The sequence below is a fragment of the Microcaecilia unicolor genome, chromosome 7, assembly GCF_901765095.1.
Source record: "Microcaecilia unicolor chromosome 7, aMicUni1.1, whole genome shotgun sequence".
Lineage (NCBI taxonomy): Eukaryota > Metazoa > Chordata > Amphibia > Gymnophiona > Siphonopidae > Microcaecilia > Microcaecilia unicolor.
The window spans coordinates 111919680-111945137 of NC_044037.1; the positions used below are offsets into that span (position 1 = coordinate 111919680).

General features: G+C 42.8%; 1 protein-coding gene across 1 annotated transcript in view; it reads right to left on the reverse strand.

The window, feature by feature from the left end:
* LOC115475067 (3-methyl-2-oxobutanoate dehydrogenase [lipoamide] kinase, mitochondrial-like) overlaps positions 1-11771 on the reverse strand; it is a 150315-nt gene extending 138544 nt beyond the window's left edge. The window contains exons 1-3 of the mRNA XM_030210807.1: positions 11713-11771; positions 1310-1378; positions 1007-1092 (exon numbers count right to left, since the gene is read on the reverse strand). The gene's annotated coding sequence lies outside the window, so the exon portion shown is untranslated. The remainder of the gene's footprint in view (positions 1-1006; positions 1093-1309; positions 1379-11712) is intronic.
* Positions 11772-25458: the final 13687 nt, after the last annotated feature.

Genomic DNA, 25458 nt, shown 5'->3' on the forward strand with positions numbered 1-25458 from the left:
TATAGTTTTCTTTTCTAGTACACTCAAAACGGTTTCCAGCTTTTTAAAAAAAATCATATAAAATGCATAAAGTTACACCCCTCACATGGCTTGCCTCTTGCCACACAGATGAGACTACTCTCTCCCACCCATGCCTAGACAGACATGAGAACACAGTCTTCCTTTTCTCTCCATATACTCATAAGACCACCCTCTTCTCCACCACAAAGATCACCCCCTTCTTTCCACACCACACATAAGGCCACTCTGTACCCATCACAAATCCACACAAGCAAAAAGCAGTCATTATACCTTAAACCCCAAATTCGTAAGACCGTTTTCTCCTCTACACCCTCAACACAATGCAAACACACACACACACAATATTACCCTCTATGCTCTTAAACCACAGACAAGATCACCCACTCTTCTTTCAACGCATAGACAAGACCACACACACTACATCTTTCATCCCACACAGAAAAGAACTCTGTTTATCTGCCTTCACTTTTCAATGTTTCAATATGATCTCTTTCATAGGTACACACGTCTCCTTCCACTCCCATCACATAAGACAACTCTACAGCTTTCAACCCATTATCTTTCCTCTCCTCAACAGGACACTATCCTCCCTTGCCTTCACTTTTCAATGTTTCAATATGATCTCTTTCATAGGTACACACGTCTCCTTCCACTCCCATCACATAAGACAACTCTACAGCTTTCAACCCATTATCTTTCCTCTCCTCAACAGGACACTATCCTCCCTTGCCTTCACTTTTCAATGTTTCAATATGATCTCTTTCATAGGTACACACATCTCCTTCCACTCCCATCACACAAGACAACTCTACAGCTTTCAACCCATTATCTTTCCTCTCAACAGGACACTATCCTCCCTTACCTCCTTGACCCTACAAAAGAGAATGCCTTCTCTATCCTCCACAACACACCTATGTGCTGCTCCCTTCGCAGCCAGTCACCTACACAGACTGATGCACTAACATCCATACAAAAAGGTACACACCTACGTAGCCTCCAGTTTGTAATGATGACTGGAAGGGAGGATGTTTCCTATATGCACCGTCTCCTAGCTAGACATTTCTACATAACCTGCATGAAAACAAAAATTGGGAGAGGGCATGAACTTCCAGTGAAGATGCCATCAACACTAAAAGAATACAGTGAAAAAGACATTATTGCAGGTTGTGAAATCTGACTCCCTGCTCTAAAACCCCTTAGAAAGCTCATAGAAACACCAGAAATAGATTTTCTTTAAAAAGACCAAGACTTCAATACAAGAAATGCAAAGATGATATGAGCACTTTACCTCAGATATAAAAAGATGTTTCAAGTGAGATACTTTTGGTTTGGCAGCAGATACAAATGCAGTTTCCATCTGTGAGGAAGAAAATCAGGTTATGATCTGGAAGTAAACTGAACAAGCAGGCACAAGTTTTAACCACAGGATGTCCTTTGTTTTAAAGGTACTTTTTCTCCTTCACTGTGACCTTAGTATTTATTACAGCCATGAAATTTTGTTCTAGCAGGACTCAAACAACTTTTCTAAATTGAGAGGCCTACTACAGATTATTTTCACAGTTCTATACAATGGGAAGGCAAAAAGATTGCAAGACTTACTACTACTAATTATTTCTATAGCGCTACTAGACATACTGAGGATTCCAAGCATTCAATATGCATGAGAGCAGGAACAGGGGATAATTAGTAACAAGGAGCACTGCCTCATGACAGCAAGGTCCTCCCAACAGGTACTATCTTTATAAGGGTTTGTTGTGCACATACCATGATTAAGTATGTAAATATTTTTTTAAACTGTTGACCATTTAAAACAACCATCGCACTTTAGAGCCCACCAGCAGCTACTGTTGGGGGATGCCCCACTGTACAAATTCCTGGCACACACAGGAGAGTGAATCCTTTCTTTCTTAATCTTTATTCCTGTACCATATTCCACCCCACCGCATTGTGCTCTTTCCTCTCCCAAAACTGTCATTCCTCAGCATCTGCCTAAAAGACACTCCTTTTCCCTGCTGGTGCAACACTTTCATATGCTTCATTATAATCCACCACAGCAATGCCTATAACCGTGCAGAGTTAACGCTGCATTCTGAATCGCATCTTTCCTCCCTCCTCTCTCACCTACCCACGAGCCCCTTGACCTGGCCAACAGTGTTCTAGCCTGCTCCAATGTGAAAAGCCACACAGCATGCCAGGAACAAAATATATAAATCATCCACAAACCAATCTGCGCCTATCCCAGCTCCTCCCAGTAGCACTGGCAAATATTAAACAATTCAAAAAGGAGTAGAACAGTAAGACATTAATTAATATTTTACATGCCTAACTGCTATGGGAATGAACCTCTCTTTAGCCAGGGTATGCTAGCTGTGATCTCATTCAAGTTTACGACTAGTGCCCTTAATACAGTGTTGTGCCACAAATCTTCCCTCTTCAGCTCATAAAGGTATAATATATAAAGTAATATATCAAGGTGTTCTTAAAAAGTTCTAGTCATCTGAATGGCAGCGCACAAAACTGGGATTATTTCTGTATCTTTTCTCAAGCTTGGTGGGGGAGGTTTTTTCCATATTTGGAAAAAAAAAACTGCAATGAGCACAAGGCAAAGATACTACATCTGACTAGGAACCAAAAGAAGAGGCAACTGCACAAGAATAACATCTTTGTTTTGTATATTTTGCTTCCAGGCCAGAATGAAGAGGATTTAGACACAAGAGATTTCCTCCCTCAGGCTCAGCCATTACCAGAAGTTAAAATATGAGGATATGATGAAACAGGCAATTCAGTTTAATGGCACGAGTAGAAAACATCCCCTAGATGGTCCAATAATGACTGTTTCACGTATCATTCTCCTGTAGATCATACAGAACAAACCTGTCAGCAGTAAACGCTCGCTCTCTCTCCCCTAAAATTTGGGTCCAGAAAGAAAATGCAGAGTATGGGTAACCAGGTCAGGCAAGATAGGAAAGTTTGTTAATCCTGGTTTCCTATTTACCTCTGTCACCAACACTCAGTTTCGCCTTCGGCAAGATAATACCAATCCATGGTAAGAAAACTGTAAGGAGCCCATTTACCAAGCTATGGTAAGCAACAACACGTGCTTACTGTAGCAAAAAATGCCTTACCATGGGGGTGTGCTAAGGTGTCCCATGGTAATTTGGGGATTGGCGCACACTACCCACATGCTAAAAAGTAAAAATATTTTTTGGAACCCCACATAATCCCCAGTGGTCACTGACCCCCTCCTCCTCTCCCCCCCCCCAAAGATGTGACAGTGACAGTACATACCAGGCTCTATGACAGCTTCAGATATGATGGCCATTCCTATTAGCGCAGCAAGATGGTCCCAGGAGTAGACTAGTGGTCCGTGCACTGGACTTCAGAGAAGGGGACCAGGGCCATATTCTACCCTAACTGGTACACTTGTGGTGAAAGTGTAAGCCTTCTAAAAACCACTAAATACCTGCTATACCTACATATAGGTGGCACCTACAGGCTTGAGGGTTATTGTAGTAGTGCACAGTGAGGTACAGTTGTTTATTTCTGTTCCTGGAGGGCTCACAATATATAAGGGGTTAGAGTGAAAGTTGTACCTGGGACCTTTTATGTGAAGAGCACTGCAGTGTCCCCTAGGCTGCCCCACTACTCTGCTGGGATGCCTGTTTGGTCAGTCTACTAAAAATGCTGGCCCCCAGACATCCCAATGGCTTGTTTTTGTGCATTTTTCCCTAGGACTCTCCCCCCCCCCCCCCACAAAAAAAAAACAAAAAAACGGTACCTAAAGAAAGATGCACTGAGCACAAAAACGTCTAGAAAATGGCGATTTTCAAAACAAACAAAAAAAAAAACAGACATTTTTCTGGTTGGAAAATCGCTCTATTCGCCACTCGATTTTTGGACATTTTTCATAAAACATCCCAAATCGTCAGATTTAGATGTCATATCAAAATGCCATCTTAGCATAACAAATGATAGTTTTAGGATTGTCTATAGGAATAGATGGCTTATTAATTGTTGGGCCTAACCACACTTTGGGTATTTTATTATTGTACTAGCCGTTAAGCCCGTAAAAACGGGAGAGATTTCCAGCTACCCTCCTCGCCGCCGCTCCCTCCCCCCTGCACTGACATGCCAGCGCCTCTCACCTGCTGCCTGCAGCGCTTCCACACGGAGGTGAGAGGCACGGAGGGGGGCGGGAGCGGCTGTTTCGTGCGATGTTCCTTTCCAGGAGGCAGCGGCGGCGTCCGACAATTCGACTCCGTTTCCCTCTTTGTTCCGCCCTCTGACATCATGACGTCTTGACGCGAGGACGGGACAGAGAGGGAAGTCTGTACTGCGTATTTGCTAGTGAGTACGGTCACTTGCTGTTTATATGTTTGATATTCCTCTTGGGATCTCTGCAATGATTACTAAAGTTTTATTAGCAACTATTTTAGCAGTTAGAGAGGGAATTGAGGACTTTTTGGTGTTGGGAGTTTTTAAATTGTATTTTGATAGGTGTTTCTGATCCTAGGGTGTTACAATATCCATATTTAAAAGATTCTAGGTTAAATTACTGTCCTTTATCTCAGTTACTATTTGCGTCTAAAGTTACAGAGAAGGCAGTTGTCCAACAACCGACATTGTTTTTGGAGAACACTAATGCTTTACATCTGTGTCAACCTGGTTTCTGAGTGCATTTTTTTGCAATGACTGATTTCATCCATCAAACCCTCGACTCAGGAATGGAAGTTCTTCTTTCACTAGATTGAACTGCAGCCTTTGATCTGGTAAATCATTCCATTTTTCTTAACCATCTAAAATCACTTGGAATATCAGGTTGTGTGGGCTTTGTCGGCATTCCTGCATCGGCAGCCACTAGCAAGCCTGGATAAAAAGGGGGCCTAAATTAACTAACAAGCATGACTCGTTAGGAGAAGAGACAGCAGCAATGAATAAAAGTTTTTAGAATTCCACTTATTAACTTTAGGAGATTGAACAAAATTATTAAAATCAGTTCATGTAACTTTCTGTTCACTGGATCCTGTTTTAGTAGATTTATTGAAATGTGTTCCAACTCTTATGTTATCATGGATATTAAAAATCATTAATGTATCTTTATCACAAGGCTTGCAGCCTGTTCGGTTGCAAGAGGCCATGGTCTTTCCAATTCTGAAGAAGGAAGGATGGAATGAGAATATTCCAACAAATTTCTATCCTAGTCCAAATTTGCAGTTTTTAGCCAAAATATTAGAAAAAGTGGCAGCTTTATAAACTAGTGAGTTCCTAGAGGAATATCATTGTATGATAAGGCATAGGCAGGCCTAAGATAGTGGTATGGAGACTATTTTGACATCAATGATGAATTATATTTATTGGATGGATAAGAACATTCTGTTTTCTCCATGTGGCTTTAGATTTATTGTCAGTGTTGGATCTGAGTAGAGCCCTCTATTCTTTTGCAGTGATTTATAAAGCTAGGGCTGTAAGGAACAGTTAGGTGGATTTTGTCATTCCTTTTAATGTCTGGTATAAAGGTAGTTAGTCTCAGAAATTTTTGTGGAAATGGGATGAACACCAGGGATCACTCCTATCACTAAAACTGTTCATCTTCAACCTTTGGAGGACTTAGTACGAAGAAACAATATAGACATTTTTATTTATGGGAAAATTAGGTTCTTGCCATGATAATTTTCTTTCCTTTAGTCATAGCAGATGAAGCCATTACATATGGGCTGTGTCCATCAACCAGCAGGGGAGATAGAGAGCATTCAACTTTTCTCAGTGCCTCATGGCCAGCTAGCTCCACTGCCTCTTCAGTATTTGAAGCTTCCAAAGCAGTATGGCAAACCGCAATGGGAATAACATGAACTTTCCTCACAGCGAACGATGGCCCCTTAACAAGGGCATGAACTCAAAAAAGGGAATGAACTCATCCTCCTGGAGGGAATAAACTCGTCCTCCACTTTGTATAAACGGCGGGAATACTTGCATCCTCCTGGAGGGAATAAACTCATCCTCCCAAAACATGAACTGGAGGGAATGAACTCATCCTCCTATAACTGTAACAAGAATCCTGAAGAGTGTTTTCCGACTCCCCAAGGAAGGAATATAACTTCAGGAAACAAGAACAGCACCTAAAATCAGAATCACTGCAATACAGACAATCATACAGGGAGGGCTCGTGGCTTCATCTGCTATGACTAAAGGAAAGAAAATTATCATGGTAAGAACCTAATTTTCCCTTCCTTGTCATCAAGCAGATGAAGCCATTACGTATGGGATGTAACAAAGCAATCCCTAAATAGGGTGGGAACAAGCCACACCACGCGCCAGCACCTGTGCTCCAAAACGCGCATCCCTCCTGGCAGCCACATCCAGCCTGTAATGTCGGGCGAAAGAGAGCTTAGAAGCCCATGTTGCAGCACTGCAAATCTCATGAAGAGATAGTGCTCCAGTTTCCGCCCAGGAAGAGGAAATCGCTCTTGTGGAATGTGCCTTAAAGGCTTCAGGCAGAGCCCGGCCAGACAGCAGATATGCTGAAAAGATAGCTTCTTGAGCCAACGGGCAATAGTGGCTTTAGACGCTGAAGACCCTCTGCGAGGACCTGCAAACAGCACAAAAGATGATCAGAGGTCCTGAAAGAATTTGTAATTCGCAGATACTGCAACAGAGTCCTGCGCACATCCAAAAGGTGCAACTGCCCAAATGAATCTGGAAACTCCTCCTCAACAAAGGAGGGAAGAAAAACAGGCAGGTTTAGGTGACCTGCAATGTGAGCTGCTGACAGGGACTGTAGATGCAGCTCGGCCCAGTGGCAAATTTGTTTGGCCTGCGCGGCTAGAGCTCTGCACTGAGTGCCGCCTTGTCGATTTATGTAGGTCACTGCTGTCGTGTTGTCCGACATCACTCGGACAGCCAATCCTTCCAGGATCACTTGAAAGGCCAGAAGAGCCAGAAACACCGCTTTCAACTCCAGGCGGTTGATAGACCACTCCGACTCGTAGGGCGTCCACAGACCCTGGGCATGCTTCCCCTGGCAATGTGCGCCCCAGCCCTTCAGGCTGGCATCTGTCACCACTAGGCACAAATCGGGGAGCGCCAGCGGCATTCCCCACCGCAACATACTGTCCGAGAGCCACCACTCCATACTGAGGTGGACCACAGGGAGCCAAGGAAGTCTGTACTGATAATCCTGAGATACTGGAGACCATCGTTGAAGTAGAGAATACTGTAGAGGTCTCAGGTGCGCTCACGCCCATGGCACCACTTCCAAGGTAGCCGTCATCGATCCCAAAAGCTGGACAATGTTCCAAGCTCGCGGGCGGGGCATCCTCAGGAGCAGACGGACCTGATTCTGAAGCTTGCACCGCCTTTGCTCGGGAAGAAACACATAGCCCGAGGCTGTGTCGAACCTGGCCCCCAAATATTCTACAGATTGCGAGGGGGTCAGGTAACTTTTGGCCATATTGACGACCCAGCCCAGAGATTGAAGGATTGAACCCACTCTGGCTGTAGCTAGATGACTCTCTTTTTCTGAGTCTGCTCTGATGAGCCAGTCGTCTAGGTACTGGTGAACCCGGATACCCACCCTCTCGCCTGAGAAAGGCAGCTACTTCCACCATTACCTTGGAGAAGGTTCGGGGAGCTGTGGCGAGGCCAAAAGGCAAGGCTCGAAATTGGAAATGTTTTCCCAACACCGCAAACCGCAGTAAGCTTCTTTCAGGTCCAGAGACGTGAGAAACTCTCCTGGCTGTACCGCCGCAATGACGGAGCGCAGGGTTTCCATGTGAAAATGCCGCACTCTTAAGGACTTGTTTAGCTCTTTTAAGTCCAGGATCGGGCGAAAAGACCCGCCTTTTCGTGGCACCACAAAGTAAATGGAGTAGCGGCCTAAACCTTGTTAGGCGGGAGGCACTGGGGTCACAGCCCCTATCTGGGACAGACTGTGCAAAGCCTCCTCTACCGCCGCCCGTTTAGCGGCAGAACCACATCGGGACTCCACAAACACGTCTCTCACCGGGGCATCGAATTCTATTCGGTATCCGTCTCTGATCAGGTCCAAGACCCACTGATCTGCGGAGATTTTGGCCCACTCCTCGAAAAAGAGGGAAAGTCTTCCTCCGATGACAGGAAACGAGGAGGGGGCCGGCGCACCATCATTGAGAGGGTCGCCCCTGAACTCCAGGCCTTGAACCGGCAGCTGTGGAACGTTTGTCCGAGTGAAAGGAGTTTCTCTGCTGAAAGCGGGCACGTGAAGTGAACCCAGCAGCACGCCCCGGGCGGTACCTTCTAGCTTCACGGAAGCGAGGTCTGTAAGAGGAGCGGACCGCCTTACCCTTAGAGGAAGGCTTCGGCCTATCTTCAGGCAAGCGCTGAGGTTTGGAATCCCCCAGGCCTTTAACAATGTTTTCCAGCTCCTCACCAAACAGGAGAAGGCCTTGAAAGGGCAACTTCACCAACCTTGCTTAGAGGCCATGTCCACTGCCCAATGTCATAGCCAAAGAGTGCGGCGAGCCGCCACTGCTACAGCCATTTGCTTAGCCGAAGCTCTGACCATATCATAAAGGGCGTCAGCTGTAACCAAGCCAGGCAGGCTCTAGCAGCATAACAACTGCATGCAGACACCCGAACAGTGAGACCTGCCAAATCAAAGGACCGCTTCAGAGCTGAATCAAGCCTGCGGTCTTGAATATCCTTCAGGGCAACACCTCCTTCAACAGGGAGGGTAGTTCTCTTTGTCACAGCCGTGACCAGGGCATCCACTTTAGGCACTACAAAGCGAGCCAAATGTTCCTCACTCAGAGGGTATAATTGCCCCATAGCCCTGGCAACCTTCAAAGGTCCCTCGGGGTCAGCCCATTGAGCCGAAATAAGCTCTTGGATGGAGTCATGCAAAGGAAAGGCTCAAGCAGGCTTTCTGGTACTAGCCATCCTTGGATTAACCGAGGAGGCTGTGCCACTCCCAGGATCTTCAATCGAGAGGGCTTGTAAGGCATCTGAAATAAGCGCTGGCAGCTCCTCGCGGTGGAAAATCCTCACCGCAGACGGATCATCAAGCTCCTGTGGCAATTCTGCACCCGACTCTGGCTCCTCAGCCCAAGAAGTTCTGCCAGACCCCTCAGAATCCGCATAGCCCGACCACGGGGAGGGGGGGGAAGGGGGGTGCGCCACACTCAGAAGGGGAATTAGCCCTTCTGCGTTTATCAGGAGGATAAGAAACAGGCAAAGCCAACTCCAAAAGGCCAGGATCCACTGGGGGGGGGGGGGGGGGTCCGAAGATCCCTGTGGAAGAGCTCTTTTAAGCATGTATGCCCTATGCAGCATTAAAACAAAATCAGGGGAGACATCCGCTCCCTGACCGCCCGGATCCTGCCCAGGGCTATCAGCTCTATTATTAGCCTTACTCAGAGGGCCTCCCCCCCCCCCCGGATTCAGGGCTCTCCATCGCAACGGAGGCTGCGCCATGTGGAAAATCCAAAATGGCGTCCGCTGCCAGCTCAGAGCGCGAAAGATTGCCGCTAGCCATGCTCGGGCCGGCTCTACCGTCTGTACAGCACAAATTACAGAGCCCCGCTGCTGATTTGCGCTTGCCACATTTAGAACAGCGCTTTACAGTCTCTGCAGCCATCGCTGAAAACGGCGGTAAAATTCAAAAATAGCGGTTCACGCCAAAAACGTCCCGATCACGGGCCCACCCCGGAGGAGTCAGAAAACACTCTTACCTCACTAGACCGAGTATCACAGCTCCGGTCCTGCAGAAGAATATCAAGAAAAAAAAAAACCTCTTTTCCAAGATCGCTGCGCTAAAGCGCAACGCGACTTTAATTATTTATTTTGTTTGTTCAACGCTGTGAGGAAAGCAGAGGCAAAAGAGGTAAATAAAAACACTTCGGAGGCTCAGATAAGTGGGAAAGGCAGGGAAAGGCGAACCAATGTGCCTGCGTCCACTGAGTGGGAAAGGACAGGGAAAAGCAAGCTAATATGTCCACATCCACGGGGGCATGGGTAAGGCAGGGAAAGGGCTGACCTATGTGCCTTCAAAGTGAAGCTGCGATAGCCTCTAACACCCCGGCTAACAACTGGCAAGCCAGGAGCCACCCCCAGGCAGATTTTTGATGTCACTCGAAGAAGCTGCAGCCACCCTGCTTGGGGAGATAGAGAATACTGAAGAGGCAGTGAAGCTAGCTGACCATGAGGCACTGAGAAAAGTTGAGTGCTCTCTATCTCCCCCTGCTGGTTGATGGACACAACCCATACGTAATGGCTTCATCTGCTTGATGACAAGGAAGAGGACGATATTTCCTTCTAAGAGAAGCAACAACTGTGTAAGGATTTAGCTGTAGGTAAACTAAATGATTGTCTGGTTGAATTGGAAGGGTAGTTGAAAACAAGTAGTTTGGTGGTTAATGTTAGTAAAACCACATGCCTAGGTATTGGCCATATCTTGCAAACTGATTTGGGTGTTTTACCTACATTGGGTTAAGTAATACCTCGGAAACAGTCTGTTAAGATATTAGGAATTATGTTGGGTGGAGATGGTGTTGGAAAGGATCAGACAGCTGTTGTTTTGAAGGCCTAATGTATCTAAATATAACTCACCTTGAGCTACTATAGGAAAAACTGAGCAAAATCTAAACAAAAATAAATTAAGATTAATTAGACAACTGAAGTTATTTCTTTATATCAATGTTTTGACAGTAGTTTATGCTTTTTTTAAATGTTTTTTTAGATTACTATAATATTTTATATGTGGGTTTGCCAGAAATGTACTGTAAGAAATTACAGAGAGTCTGTGTCGGCATTAGAACACGGATTATTAAACAGGGGGGTTACTAAGTGCCAAAAACCTAAAATACTAAGGGCCCGGATATTCAAAAAAAGCTGTGCTCCTAATTTAGGCTCCTAAATTTAAGCCCTTTTTTTTCAATCAAACTTTCAAGCCCATCTTAATTTAAGAGCTTAAAAGTTATGTTTACAAATTTAGGATAGTCATTCATTGTCTAGATTTATGAGCCTAATTTAAATAAGCCTAGTACTAAAAATCACTGCAAAGAATCCATTTCTCTCTACCCTCAATATGCCCATTGCTACCCACTTTTTATGCTCCTAAATTTAAGAGAGTTTGAGCAACATTTAGGTTCTCAGCACTAATACTTTTCAAAGAAACCACCTTTAGGAGCAAAGCTTTGAAATTAGAAGCATAAATCCTTTGAATATTGGCCCTAAGTATTTGGAAAGGCTGAGGAGACCCAAAAATCTAAAGAAGAAAACAGTTTTAAAATGTGGAAAGTGAAAAAAAAAATCATACCAGGAACAGTACAAAAATATATTGAGGGAACCCCATGCAGCACTGGCTGCATGGGAAGTCTTGTTCATGCCTGGAAAAGCCTTCTAGGTTTTTCAGATGTTTACACAAAATGCTTTGCATCAACGCTGGATGACATCACCCACTTATGCGGCCGATTCATCCTGCTTGTCTTCAGGGAACAGACTTGGACTCTACATATGCCGTTCGTCTGTAACTTCTAAAAGTAAGTTACTAATACACAAAAGGAATCAGGTGATAAACTCGGTACTATTGAAAACTACTAGAAAAAGACTTTTACTGTTCACATATGTAAAGTCCAGAAAATGTGTAGATCTGAATATACAAATACTGCAAACAGTTTATAATTATATATAACCTTCACCAACTGCTAGTTCGCTTACCTCATCCTGACCTTGTTCCAGGAATAGAAAAGGCAATTGTTAGTGATATCATGGCATTACCTTCCCAGCAGGATAAAGGAAAGTTTAAATAAATAGCCAGAACCCAGCAACCTCTGAAAGCAAACAGTAAGGAAACAAGTGCAATAGTGAGAAAACGGTGCCCAGTGTTTAAGAAAAGGTTTGGCCATGCCCTTCAATGCTGAATGTGAAATCCTGATAGGAACATTTCAACATATTACAGACAGACCCTATTGCCCCATCCCCTGTTCAATAATAGCCCAAGTTCTTTATATCTCTGCCAAAATGTTTCTCGCTTTTGATCTGGCTGGAATCTTCTGCCTCGCTTTAAGCTCAGTAAGTCATTCATTCACTCCAACTCCCAGAAGTTTCTGTACAGTTTAACTAAATGGAAATTAAGAAATAGCAGAATCATGCGACATTTCACCTCCTAACTGATGGCTGACACCTGGGAGGAGCAAGGGACACCACAGTCACCAAGAAACAGCAATACCTTAAAGTTACCGATGAACAATTCGTAACAGTCCTTTCCAGACCTAAACTTAAAAAATTACCAACAACCTCTTCTACTCTCCCAAACTGTGGCACCCCTTCTGAGAACAAACCCTGAACCAATTATCTGTAAAATTAGTATCATAAACAGACAAATTTAACTTCAATATATGGAAATACCACCATAGTTCTCCTTTAAAATGTTACAGAGGGTCCTGAGTTGTGCAGAAATTCAAGGTGGCAGTAACATAGTAAATGACGGCAGATAAAGACCTGTACGGTCCATCCAGTCTGCCCAACAAGATAAACTCATTTTACATGGTATGTGAAACTTCTATACCAGAGTTTGATTTGTCCTCAAGGACAAATATCATTCTCAGGGCACAGACCATAGAAGTCTACCCAGCACTGTTCTTGTACTAAGTTCTGAAGCTAATGTCGAAACCCCTTAAAATTTACATTCCAGCCCATCCATATCTATTCAGTCATGATCAGGGCCTAGACCATAGAAGTCTGCCCAGCACCAGTTTCGTAGCAGCATAACAGGCAACCTGGGGGAGAGACAGACTGAAGGAATCTCAGGTTGCGCCCTTGATAAATCACTAGATAATGGATTTGCTGTTTAAGCAATTAGAAACAAACCAGACAAGTTAGCTTCTGCTCGATGGAACATGTTTGCTGTAAATTTTAACAGCACAATTTCCCTGGAAAAACAACTCATGTTGTGGGTATGCATGGCTCCTTGAAGTGCGTGCTGAGTGCAGTCAGCTCTGAGTTTCAGGGAACTCCTTAGGCAAGATCCTCAAGTGAGGTGAAGCCACATAGTGATGTTAGTAGAAGGCTGACATGGAGAAGCCACTACACACCTTGTGACCTTCGGCAGGTTTGCTTCACTTTCCATTGCCTCAGGTACAGATTTAAAACGGTAAGCTCGCCGAGGACTAGGAACCTGAATGTTACCTGAATGCTACTCACTTTCAGCTATCAAAGAAAAGGCATGAGCTAAATTTACAGTGGACAAAATATTAAGCTATAAAAATGAAGTTGATCGTTGGCATACATTCATTCCTTCACATAAATGTTTTTGGGATATAATGTGATTTTATCTTCCTCAGCCCTTAAAGGCCATATTTAAGTATGGGGGGCATTTCTGCCGGCACAATTGTATTTATTTTATCCATTCTTAATTTACAGAAAACCAATGCCTTAGACTCTGCTATTTCAGAACTGTGCAGTCAATTTTACAGGTTCTTTGTATTAACTTAGGGGTCCTTTAACCAAGGTGCAGGAAAAAGCGGTCTTAGCACTCCCTTGTCCCACACACCAAGGTCATTTTCTACCACATCAGTAAAAAGGCCAATTTCCCATTTTTAGAAAATGAATGGTCACATACTAATGTTCACTCAACATCTGCACAGGATAAACTTCAGCAAAATTTCACTCAAAGTTGAAGAATTATAAGTTCTACTAACTCCCATAAAGAGGAGATCACAACATTATTTTAATAAAATTAATAATGAGGAAAAAGACCTTAAATGTCCAGACTGTGGCAGCAAGTAAATATATATTTGTGCCTACGTTTGTTGGACTCCATTTTTCTCATCAGTCTCAAAGAAACTCCTTTTATATATAATTTAATATTGGGCACTCTATTTCACACTCGATATTATATTCCACTCTTGATGTTAATACTTGACACTATCAATGTTAGTCTCTTTTTGAGTCAGACCCCACTCCATAAATTGTAGAGAATGCGATAGGCACTTAGCTTTAAATATTGCTCCCAATGGGGCTCTCCATTTCACTTTCTTACAAGCTTCATCGGGGGACTGTGCTAGAAATCCCATACTGACCAAAATTGTGCCTATAAAACATCAAAAACTGCATTAGTGCCAAAAATTCAAATCAATATACAAAAAAAATCAAACACACTCACATTTTCAATTGCAATGCCATACCTCTAACATGGTACCCTGTGCCTTCACGATGCCAACATTCTCCTAAACCGGAAGCGGAACTCCGCTCTTTAAATTTATTTTATTTTTATTTATTACATTTGTATCCCACATTTTCCCACATACCCTGTTTCCCCGAAAATAAGACAGTGTCTTATATTAATTTTTGCTCCCAAAGATGCGCTAGGTCATATTTTCAGGGGATGTCTTATTTTTCCACGAAGAATTCACATTTACTGTTGAACAAAAAAAAATGAACATTTATTATATACTGTACAGTAGTTGTCATCACAAACCAGCATAACCAGACAAACTGTGAATCCTATCAAGAATTTCTTGTTACTACCATTATTTCCAAGTACAACAATCTATGGTACATTTACCGATCCCGATATTTATGAACACAAAGCAAGATTTATTCAATGACAGTCATGTCATCATCTTCTGGAACATCATCATAACAATCGAAACCCTGAATTTCTTGTGACTCCATTTCTTTCAGAATCATTGGCCCAAATCTCTCATGTCTAGCAATAGCACTGTCCTTAAATGAGTACTTCTTGTCAAGGTAGCCTGCTCGTAGTGCATTTGCAATGCAACTGTCAGTGATTTTCTCCCATGAATTCTTCACCCAAGCCACAACCTCTTGCAGTTTAGGCTTCACAAAGTTCCCACGCTGATTTCTCTCCATTCTATTTTCAGTGTAGTCATTAATTTCCAAGCGCAAATTGTCCTTCAATGGCTTGTTTATTGCAATATCAAGAATCTGGAGACAGGCCGTCATTCCTGCGGGAATCATTATTTGATCTATTTTTCTTTCGTGAAGAAATTTCTTCATGTCTTTAGCGCGGTGTGTGCTGGCTGAATCCCAGACTAGCAGACCTCTTTGGCTCCCTCGCATAACAAGCGGCAGCATTACATCGACCCACTTCCTTATAACTGCTTGTGTGGCTCAGGCTTTTTCAGATTCAAGAATAAAAATGCCTGAAACACGTTCAATCTTATCCTTCTTGCCCTTAGAAATTATTAAAGGCGGGACTTTAGTGCCATCCAGACGAATTGCCAAAATACAGGTAACACGTGCACTTTCGTAAGCAGTGGAGGGAATGTACACTGAGGAGGCACCCCGCTGTTCAATTGTTGTTTGAGTTGTTTGAGATGCTTGGCCCATAAACACTGCAGTTTTATCCATAGCAATCATGTTGGAAAGATTGTATTTAGAGAAGTCAGCGTCATCAATAAAGGACTTGAATGCAAATGCACGTTTAACAATTTCAGCATCTTCCAGCCTAAACAGTGTTGTGGATCTTCTTAAAGACAGTTCACAGGAAAGGTATTAATCCGCAAACAAATCTTTTCCGGAGATGGGAAGGCGGTAGAACGAGAGGACATGAAATGAGGTTGAAGGGGGGCAGCCTCAGGAAAGATGTCAGGAAGTATTTTTTCACGGAGAGGGTGGTGGATGCTTGGAATGCCCTCCCGCGGGAGGTGGTGGAGATGAAAACGGTAACGGAATTCAAACATGCGTGGGATATGCATAAAGGAATCCTGTGCAGAAGGAATGGATCCTCAGAAGCTTAGCCGAAATTGGGTGGCGGAGCAGGTGGGGGGAAGAGGGGTTGGTGGTTGGGAGGCGAGGATAGTGGAGGGCAGACTTATACGGTCTGTGTCAAAGACGGTGATGGGAGGTGGGACTGGTGGTTGGGAGGCGGGAAGTACTGCTGCGCAGACTTGTACGGTCTGTGCCCTGAATAAGGCAGGTACAAATCAAGGTAAGGTTTACACATATGTTTGTCTTGTTGGGCAGACTGGATGGACCGTGCAGGTCTTTTTCTGCCGTCATCTACTATGTTACTTCGCTGAAGGAAACTATCCAGCCAGTGTTGTGATGCTTTGAATTCTTCGGGGGCTATTTCGAACTGTGGTGCCATTGCAAGGGCAAATTCTTGAATCTGAGCCTTATTCACAACCAAAGCCTTTGCTCTCCTTTCAACAACCCATTCACAGATCAGGTCTTCCAGCTCGGAAAATAATGGTTGCCGACCTGATCCACACTTACGCTTTTTAGCATTTCCGTTGTCCACTTGTTGACTGAGGTTACCGTAATCTGCTCGCTATTTTCAGACCAATCGGATACTCAACATCTTCTCTTTGCAGAAAGCAATAAGATTTTTACCCTGAGAGTCTTCCACAATTCCTTTCTTGTACTCGACGGAATAGCTCTTTCTTTTTGCGCTCATGTCTAGGTAGGGGTAAAAATAGACCAGCACTGTATATTTCTTGTACTTTAGACCCTTCAGCAGAAAAGCAGACACCCCCTAAAGAATCAAAAAGTGACACACTGGTTGCCTGACTCACACACAGGGCCACAAAAAACAAGGGCTGTAAAGTACCTGGCTCCCACACACTGGAGACTGTAACGATCTCCCACAGCAGTTCCTGGATCACTTGTACAGCAAGGACAGTATTGCAGCTTCCGGCCACCAGGGGGAGCTCATCACAGCAGACTCGCACAGCAGGGACAGCGTATGGTATGGCGGCAGGCGACGGGATAACGGCAGACTGTGTGCAGTTCTACATGTGGCGGTAGGGGCGAAGGGGATGGCAGCAGGCGATGGGCCTCTTGATGCCTTGCCTGCACATTTACAAGTGACGGCAGGGAAGGGAACATCGGGGTTGGCGGCAGGTGACGGTCTTCATGTCCTGCATGCAGCTGCTCTGTAACGGATGGTGAAGGTAGGGGACAACGGCGGCGGGCTAAAAAGAATCACAGCTGCATGCTCTGGTGTTCTGTTCAGTGGGCATGCTTCCAAACAAAAACTTTGCTAGGTCTTACTTTCGGGGGAGGCCTTATATTTAGCAATTCAGCAAAACCTCTACTAGGTCTTATTTTCAGGGGATGTCTTATTTTCGGGGAAACACGGTAGCAGTAGGCTCAATGTGGCTTACAGGTTCCAGAGAGGAGAGTACCAACTACGGGAATATATACAGAGTGGAAAAAAGAGTAACAGTAGGTGCAAGGAAGCTGATAAGGTTCCGGAAAACAGAATACAACTCTGGGATGAATATATAGTAGCAGTACTCCCAATGAGACTAAGTCTCCGGGGATGGGACTACAGCTTCTAGTGAGCAATACAGAGTAGGATAAGGGTAGAAGTACACTTAAATATAACTGGAGTGGTAAAATTCGTACAGTCTGAAGTAATAGGATTATGTGGAAGGGGTATTGTTCATTTCATAGTTCGATAGATGTGATGCATTGTTCATGAATTAGTTCGGGTCTGCTGGGTAGGCTTTCCGGAAGAGGTGAGTCTTGAGGTCTTTTCGGAATTTTAGATGGGTGTTCACAGTTCTAATGTTTCTAGGTAATGCGTTCTAGAGCTGGGTGCAAATGTAGGAAAAGCTGGAAGCATATGTTGATTTGTATTTTAGTCCTTTACAGTTTGGGTAATGTAGGTTTAGAAACGTTCTTGACGATTCGATGATGTTTCTAGTTGGTAAGTCGATAAGTTCGGTCATGTAGGTTGGGGTCAGACCTTGGATTATTTTGTGGACCAGAGTGCAAATTTTGAAGGCTATTCGTTCCTTGATTGGTAGCCAGTGCAGTATTTCGCGTAGGGGTTTAGCACTTTCGAATCTTGTCTTTCCGAAAATGAGTCTAGCTGCCATGTTCTGCGTGGTCTGGAGTTTAAGATCTGTTCTTTGCATCCTGCATATATGGCATTACAGTAGTCAACATGTGATAGTACCATTGTTTGAATTATGTCACGGAAAGTTTCCCTTGAGAAGAATTGTTTGATCCGTTTGAGTTTCCACATTGCATGGAACATTTTCTTCATGGTGGCAGAGGCTTGGCTCTCCAGGGTTAGGTTGGTGTCAATAGTAATTCCAAGGATCTTCAGTTTGTCCGATATTGGGAGTGTGTGTTCCGGGGTTTTTCCTTGTTGAGTTTGAATGCCGATGCCCAGGCATCCATTAAGCTTAAACTAGTCTTTATTGCAACAGTGATTTCTGTTGGATTAGAGTTGAACGGTATGTAATTGGTGACATCATCCGCATACAGAAATGGATTAAGATTATGCTTGTATAGGGCATGAGCAAGGAGGATCATCATCAGATTAAATAATATGGGTGAGCGAGGTGAACCCTGAGGTACTCCACAATCGGTACTCCATGATGGTGATATATGTTTGAGTTTGCTTTTACTTGATAAGATCTCGTGGTTAGGAAACCCTTGATCCATTTGAGTATATTTCCTCCTATGCCTATCTTGTTGAGTATTCTTAATAGTATATAGTCAACCATATCGAATGCGCTTGACAAGTCGAATTGCAAGAGGAGTATGTTTTACCTAATGCGATTTCCTTTTTGAACTTGGCTAGGAGAGTTACCAGGACAGTTTCCGTACTGTGGAGAGATCTGAAGCCCGACTGTGATTCATGAACGATTGAGAAATTGTCGATGTATTTAATAAGATGTTTAGCTACAATGCTTTCCATCAGTTTGGTTGTAAGTGGGATGGATGTCACAGGTTGGTAGTTGGCGATATCGTTAGTTTTCTTTTTGGTGTCTTTTGGTAATGGTGTGAGTAGTATATTACCTTTGTCTTTGGGGAATATGCCATGCTGGAACAAGAAGTTGAGGTGAGAGGTAAGTTCAGTGATGAATCGAGCGGGGGGGGGGGGGGTTCATTAGATAATTGGGGCAGGCGTCCAATTGACAGTAGGCTGTAGAGATCTTATTGGTTGCCAGTGCTAATGTTTTCTTGTGCGATCTGGGCGAAATTTGTCCAAGTTCGGTCGGCTGGGAATGCTTCTGAGCGTGGGTCTAGCTCATTAAGGAAGTTATCAAGATTGGTGTAGTCCTGTGACTTATTTTTGCGTAGATTGACAATTTTGCCTTTGAAGTAGTTAGCAAGATCGTCTGCTGTTGGGATTCCTGATTTTGTTGAGGACACTGGTTTTGTGTCTAGTAATGTATCCAGTAGCTTGTATAACTTTTTCATGTCTTTGTAGTCAGAACCTAGTTGTTCATTATAGTAGTTCTGTTTGGATTTTTTTGATTTCATATTTTCTATGTAATTCTTTTCATGCGTTTAGATTTTTGTTTTTTACTCTTCTCGTGTTATCTCCACCATGCTCCGCTTGCGCCATTGGTCAACGTCCTTGAGTTATATCAGAATTTGGCACATTTTTGAAGGCTGGTGTGCAGAACAGGGCTTAGCGCCTCTTAGGGCTTCTGTGTCGGAGATGTTGGATTTTTTGCAGCAGGGTTTTGAAAAAGGTCTGACCTTAGCTTCTCTGAAGGTGCAGGTGGCGGCATTATCCTGCTTTCGAGGTAAGCTGCTGGGTAAGACTCTAGCTAGTCATCCGGATGTCTCTCGTTTCTTGAAGGGAGTTGGTCTCCTTCGTCCTCCAGCCAGGTAAATCTTTCCAGACTGGGATCTCAATTTAGTACTTTCTGTGCTTACTGGTCCTCCGTTCAAGCCTGTGTCGTCTTATTCCCTAAAGGATTTGACTCTCAAGGCAGTGTTTCTGGTGGCCATTGCGTCAGCTAGGCGAGTGTCAGAATTGTAGGCTCTTTCCTGTAGGTCTCCTTTTCTTGAGTTTTCAGAGAGCGAGTAGTGTTGCATCCGGTGCCTTTTCTTCCTAAGGTGGTCTTGTGTTTTCATCTTTCCCAATCGGTGGTTTTGCCGGTGTTGGGTTCCTCTGCTGGGTTGGATGATCAAAGAAAGTTGCAAAACCTAGATACTCGTAGAATTATGAAGCATTATCTGAAGGTCACAGAAGAATTAAGGAGGTCAGACCATCTGTTTCTACTTTTTGGAGGGTTCTCGCAAGGGGTTGGCGGCTTCCAAACCCACTATCTCCAGATGGCTAAAAGAGTTGATTGCATCCGCTTACCTCTTGGCGGGAAAACAGGTTCTGGAGAGACTTAAGGCCCATTCTACGAGGGGGCAGGTGGCTTCCTGGGCAGAAAGATTCCTAGTACTTCCTCTGGACATTTGTAAAGCTGCAACTTGGTCTTCTTTGCATTCTTTTTCTAAGCATTACAGGCTAGATGTTCAGTGTCATCAGGAAGCAGTCTTTGGGGCTTGGGTCCTTACGGCGGGTTTGCAGGGGTACCTCCCTTAAGGGTACTGCTTTGTTACATCCCATCAGTCCAATCCTGGGCCGGTCCGGAGGGATGCTAAGGAAGAAGAAATTAGGTCTTACCTGCTAATTTGCTTTCCTTTAGTCCCTCCGGACCGGCCCAGTCCCCTCCCAGGCTATTCAGTATGTTAATTTTTTTTGTTTTGTTTAGTTTTGGTGGTTCCAGTAGGATGTTTATAAGTGGGTTTGGTATCGTTCTGGAGTATTACTACGGTCAGAGCTGCTCTGTGTGTTCTCTTTATATATTTGATTAAAAAAAAAAAGCACTGGGTTGAGTGTCATGATTTGCTGGTTTTCAAACATCTTCCCTAGCGAGGGTTGTGTTTGCCAGCTTGAGACACTGGAATTGCGCATTCTCCGTGTTTGCATGGCTGCTCAGATTCCTGGTGCCACAGATCCTTGTCTCTTTTCTTTCCTGCTTGGTTATTCATTTACTAAGTCTAGGGTCACATATTCAAAAATCTGTCAAAAAAAAAAAACCTTTTCAAAACAATTTGATCAAAAAAAAAATGCAGACCGACAAATCCTCATCTAAAGTGGACATCATTTTTTTTAATCAAATTGTTTTGAAAAGGCTTTTGAATGACAGAGCTTCTTATTTGGTTCCCTGAATTGAGGCAGTGGGACAAGTTATTTAAAGAGCGGAGCTCTACTTCCAGTTTAGAGAGAAATGTTGGTGTTGTGAATGCACAGGGTGCCACGTTAGAAGTCTGGCATTGCAACTGAAAATGTGAGTTTGACTGTTTGTATATTGATTGAGTTTTTGGCAGTAACACAGTTTTTGATGTTTTATAGGCACAATTTTGGTCAGTATGGGTTTTCCAGCACTTAGGGCTAGATGCACTAAACCTTAACGACCCTCTAACAACCCTTTAAGGAAGGAAATTCCTAACAGTTGCATGCATTAAAGGCCTTTTTCCTACGAAGCAAGCAGCTAACGAAAACGGAATGCAAAGGAGAAACTACCATTGAAATGTGGACAATTCGGAATGCACTAACCATACCAATGATTGCAACAAATCATTTACCGTCAGAAATTTTACGTGTGCTCAGACCTGTCGTTAAGGCCCCCTGCACCATAAAAATCCAAGCCAGCATGTTTAAAAAGAAAAGTGAGCTACAAACACGTGGCTCTCCGCTTTCCCCTGCATCATTACAAAACAAAACATACTGCTTCTCCCTGCAGCTTAAAAATCCTGTCTCTCCTCTTCTACTACTACTACTACTACTTCTACTTAGCATTTCTATAGCTCCAACAGCTTTGAAAATTAACACCCTAAAGCCAATTTTCCCAGTACTGTAAACAAACTGCAAAGAGGTCTTTTGTTACAAAAGGGGATTTACGAGGGTCGGTTGTTCTTTTTAGAGTTATCTTCAACTGCACTCTTCTGCTAGATCAGACAGCTAAAAGGCTTGCAGGTCGGGATCCCCCCCTCGCACGCCCCAGTCTGACGTAAGCAACCTACGTAGGTTTAATACGTTTGTGTCTGCTCTGCGCATGCTTAAGGAGCAAATTAAGGACGGGGATAACGTACACTTGATACATTGTACTTTTCAATACCGCACCGAACATTTCTGAGCTGTTTTTTTTGTGCATTCTTCGTGGTTTCAAATTCGTTAAGCACTTTTACGATTTAGATTTTTTAACGTTTGGTTGATGCATCTAGCCCTTAGTCTCCTGATGAAGCTTGTAAGAAAGTGAAACAGAGAGCCCCGTTGGGAGCAATATTTAAAACTAAGTGCCTATCACTTTCTCTACAATTTATGGAATAGAGACTGACACAAAAAGAGACTAATGTTGATAATTACAGTGTAAAGTATTAACATCAAGAGTGTAATATATTGAGTGTGAAACAGAGTGCACAATATTAAATTAAAAATAAAAGGGGTTTTTTTTTTAGCCTGATGAGGAAAACAGAGTCTGACAATTGTAAGTACAAAGAAACATTTACTTGCTGCCACAGTCTGGACATTTGAGGTCATTTTCCTCCTCATTATAATTTTTATTAAAATAATGGTGTGATTTCCTGTATATGGGACTTAATAGAACTTACAATTCTTCAGTTTTAAGTTATGACCACGTGTTAATGTTGCCATTAGTGCACAGCCATTAAAACAAATTAGCATGTGAGCACTTACTGACACCTATTTTGTAGGGCTCACATGCTAATCATGCACTAATCAGCACATGATGTGCTAATTTATCAGTGCCAGCACATCCACTCTCCACTCCCACCCCCCCCCCCCGACACAACCCCTCTGCCATTAAAATTAAAATATTCTTAGCACGCGGATTGCATACAGTAATCTCAGACTTACCGCAGGTTTTCCAATGGTAAACCCTTTTAAGCTGGAATAAGAACACGCTACTGCATACCGCAACTTAGTAAATGGACCCCTTAGTTCTACATAAAAATGGATACTACCTTGAATGACCCAGTTTCTAAACAAAAATGTATAAAGTTCCTCTGTACAGTAATAAAAAATATAAAAATACTTATATATGCAACTGCTCTGTGATACCCAATTCAACCTATTACTTTTTAAAACACACTATCTGCACAGACAGAATTAATTCAAAGCTTAGGATTTTGTCATTCTTCAGATAAGTAGCTGTAATATCATTAGACAATGATTGATCAGGCATCTGAGAACATAAGCTCAAGTGGGAACACATTCTAGTATTTGCATTCCATTGCGTAGTACTTGCATATTTTAAAAAGTTAACCAAATAAAGGGGGTCTTTTACTAAGTCACGGTAGCGTTTTTAGCCCGTTATATTCCTATGGACGTCTCAGCGTTTAGTCAGCTGATTTTCACCGTGCGCTAAAAACACTACCACGGCATAGTAAAAGACCCCCAAACCAAGCTAACAAGTGGTCATAGGACAGTCCAGCTTAGTTACCCTAACAACGTAATTTTTATACAGAAATCACCAAAGGGATTCAAGTGAAAAATTTAAAGCATACATAATATATTCCAAAACAATTTCTAAACTGTTTCAAAATAAATAGAAAATAAAAGAAAAAAATTTTCCACCTTCTCTAAATAAAACTATAAAACTACTACAAGGGGAAACTAAAGCTCCAGAGTAAAAAGGACAAAAAAGTTCATATAAAACCTTTATACACAACAGTAATAGTTGCAAACCAAGAGAGCATCCAGTGCTAAACATGGTAGTTAATAATTGGCAAAAGGAAGATGTATCAGCAATCTCTTGCACAAAATCTCAGTACTAAACTCATAAGAACATAAGAGTAGCCATACTGGGTCAGACCAATGGTCCATGTAGCCCAGTATCCTGTTTCCAACAGTGGCCAAGCCAGGTCACAAGCACCTGGCAGAAACCCAAATTGTGGCAACATTCCATGCTACCTATCCCAGGACAAGCAGTTGCTTCTCCATGTCTGTCTCAATAGCAGACTATGGACTTTTCCTCCAGGTTCTTGTCCAAACTTTTTTTAAACCCAGATGCGCTAACCGCTGTTACCACATCCTTTGGCAAAGAGTTCCACAGCGTCAAACAACGCTTTTAAAACACCAATATTTGAGATATACTGATGACAAATACCACTCTAATAACACAAAAAGACTAGGGTCAAATGGTTATGCTCTTAGTGACAATTTTAAAAATAGACAGACACAGACAACTGATAAATTATATTTAAAAAAACTGTGAGCTTAACACATCCTATGTGCTAATGCCTATAGGATATGTTAATGCAAGGTAGAAAAGGTTAAAGAATGGATAGAAGATGACCAACTAGGATTACTGTTTATTACAGAAACATGGGTCCATTTTAAAGGTGGCCCAATTCTACAAGAGCTATGTCCACTAGGCTATAAAATAACCCATCTAACTAGAGATAAGAAAAAAGAAGGTGGTGTAGCCATCATTTATAAATCTTTCTTCCATACTTACATAGTTGATGAAGTCTCACCCCCTTCATTAGAAATATTAGCTTGCAGAATATCTGATGACACATTACAGGGGCAACTTGGTACCTTATTACTCTATTGTCCTCTGGGAAGTTAGAATAATGCTGACGGATTTTATGGATTTTGTGTCAAATGTTTGTACACATTTTCCTAATGTAATTCTACTAGGGGATATCAATTTATACTTAGAAAACATTATGGATCATAAAACTATTGAATGAATGAACTTCAATTCATGGGACTTTATTACACCTCAGGCTTAGTCTACCCATCTAAAAGTTATCAATTAGCTCTGTTAGATTATAGGTTTACATTGAATAAGGACTTCATTTTAGAAAACCTCATCTGGGAGAAAATAAAATGGTGAGATCATAATAAACTCACCTTTACTCTTCATTGGCTAGAAACTGGAATACAAAGAACTCAGGAACAAATACAAACCTATCAGACTAGAGGGAAAATAGATCCACAGACATTCTGGTCTTCAATGATAGATCACTAACACTTTCATACCAAACAACATCAACTTTATGTATGAATGGGATTAAATCTTGATAACATAGCCCCTCTTAAAATCAAAAATAGACCAAAAAAGAAAATAAGACCATGGTACAATCAAGAGCTCAATACAATGAAAAAAATATGTAGAAAATTAGAAAGAAAATGGTAAAAAAACAAGTCAGATTCCAACAAAAGAATTGTGGGGAAAAAAAAAGCACTAAAACTATAAACACAAATAATCAAAAGCTAAAATGAAGTATTATAGCAAATATGTAGGGATTGAAAACATGGCCTATTTAAACCATCATTCTATTTTACATGAAACATAATCCAGTGTTAGACCACTATTGGGCTCATTTTCGTAAGAGAAGGACGCCCATCTTTCGACATAAATCAGAAGATGGACGTCCCTAACTGCACTCCGTCGAAGGGACAGCCAAAATTCAAGGGGGCATGTCGGAGATGTAGCGAAGGTGGGACTTGGGCGTGCCTAACACTCGGACGTCCTTGACCCACAATCAAAAGAAAGGAGGACGTCCTTGACCTATAATAAAAAAAAAAGGACGTCCCTGATGAGCACTTGGACGTTTTCACCCGGACCTGTTTTTCTTACGACTAAGGCACAAAAAGGTGCCTGAAATGACCATATGACCACCGGAGAGAATCAGGGATGACCTCCCGTTACTCAC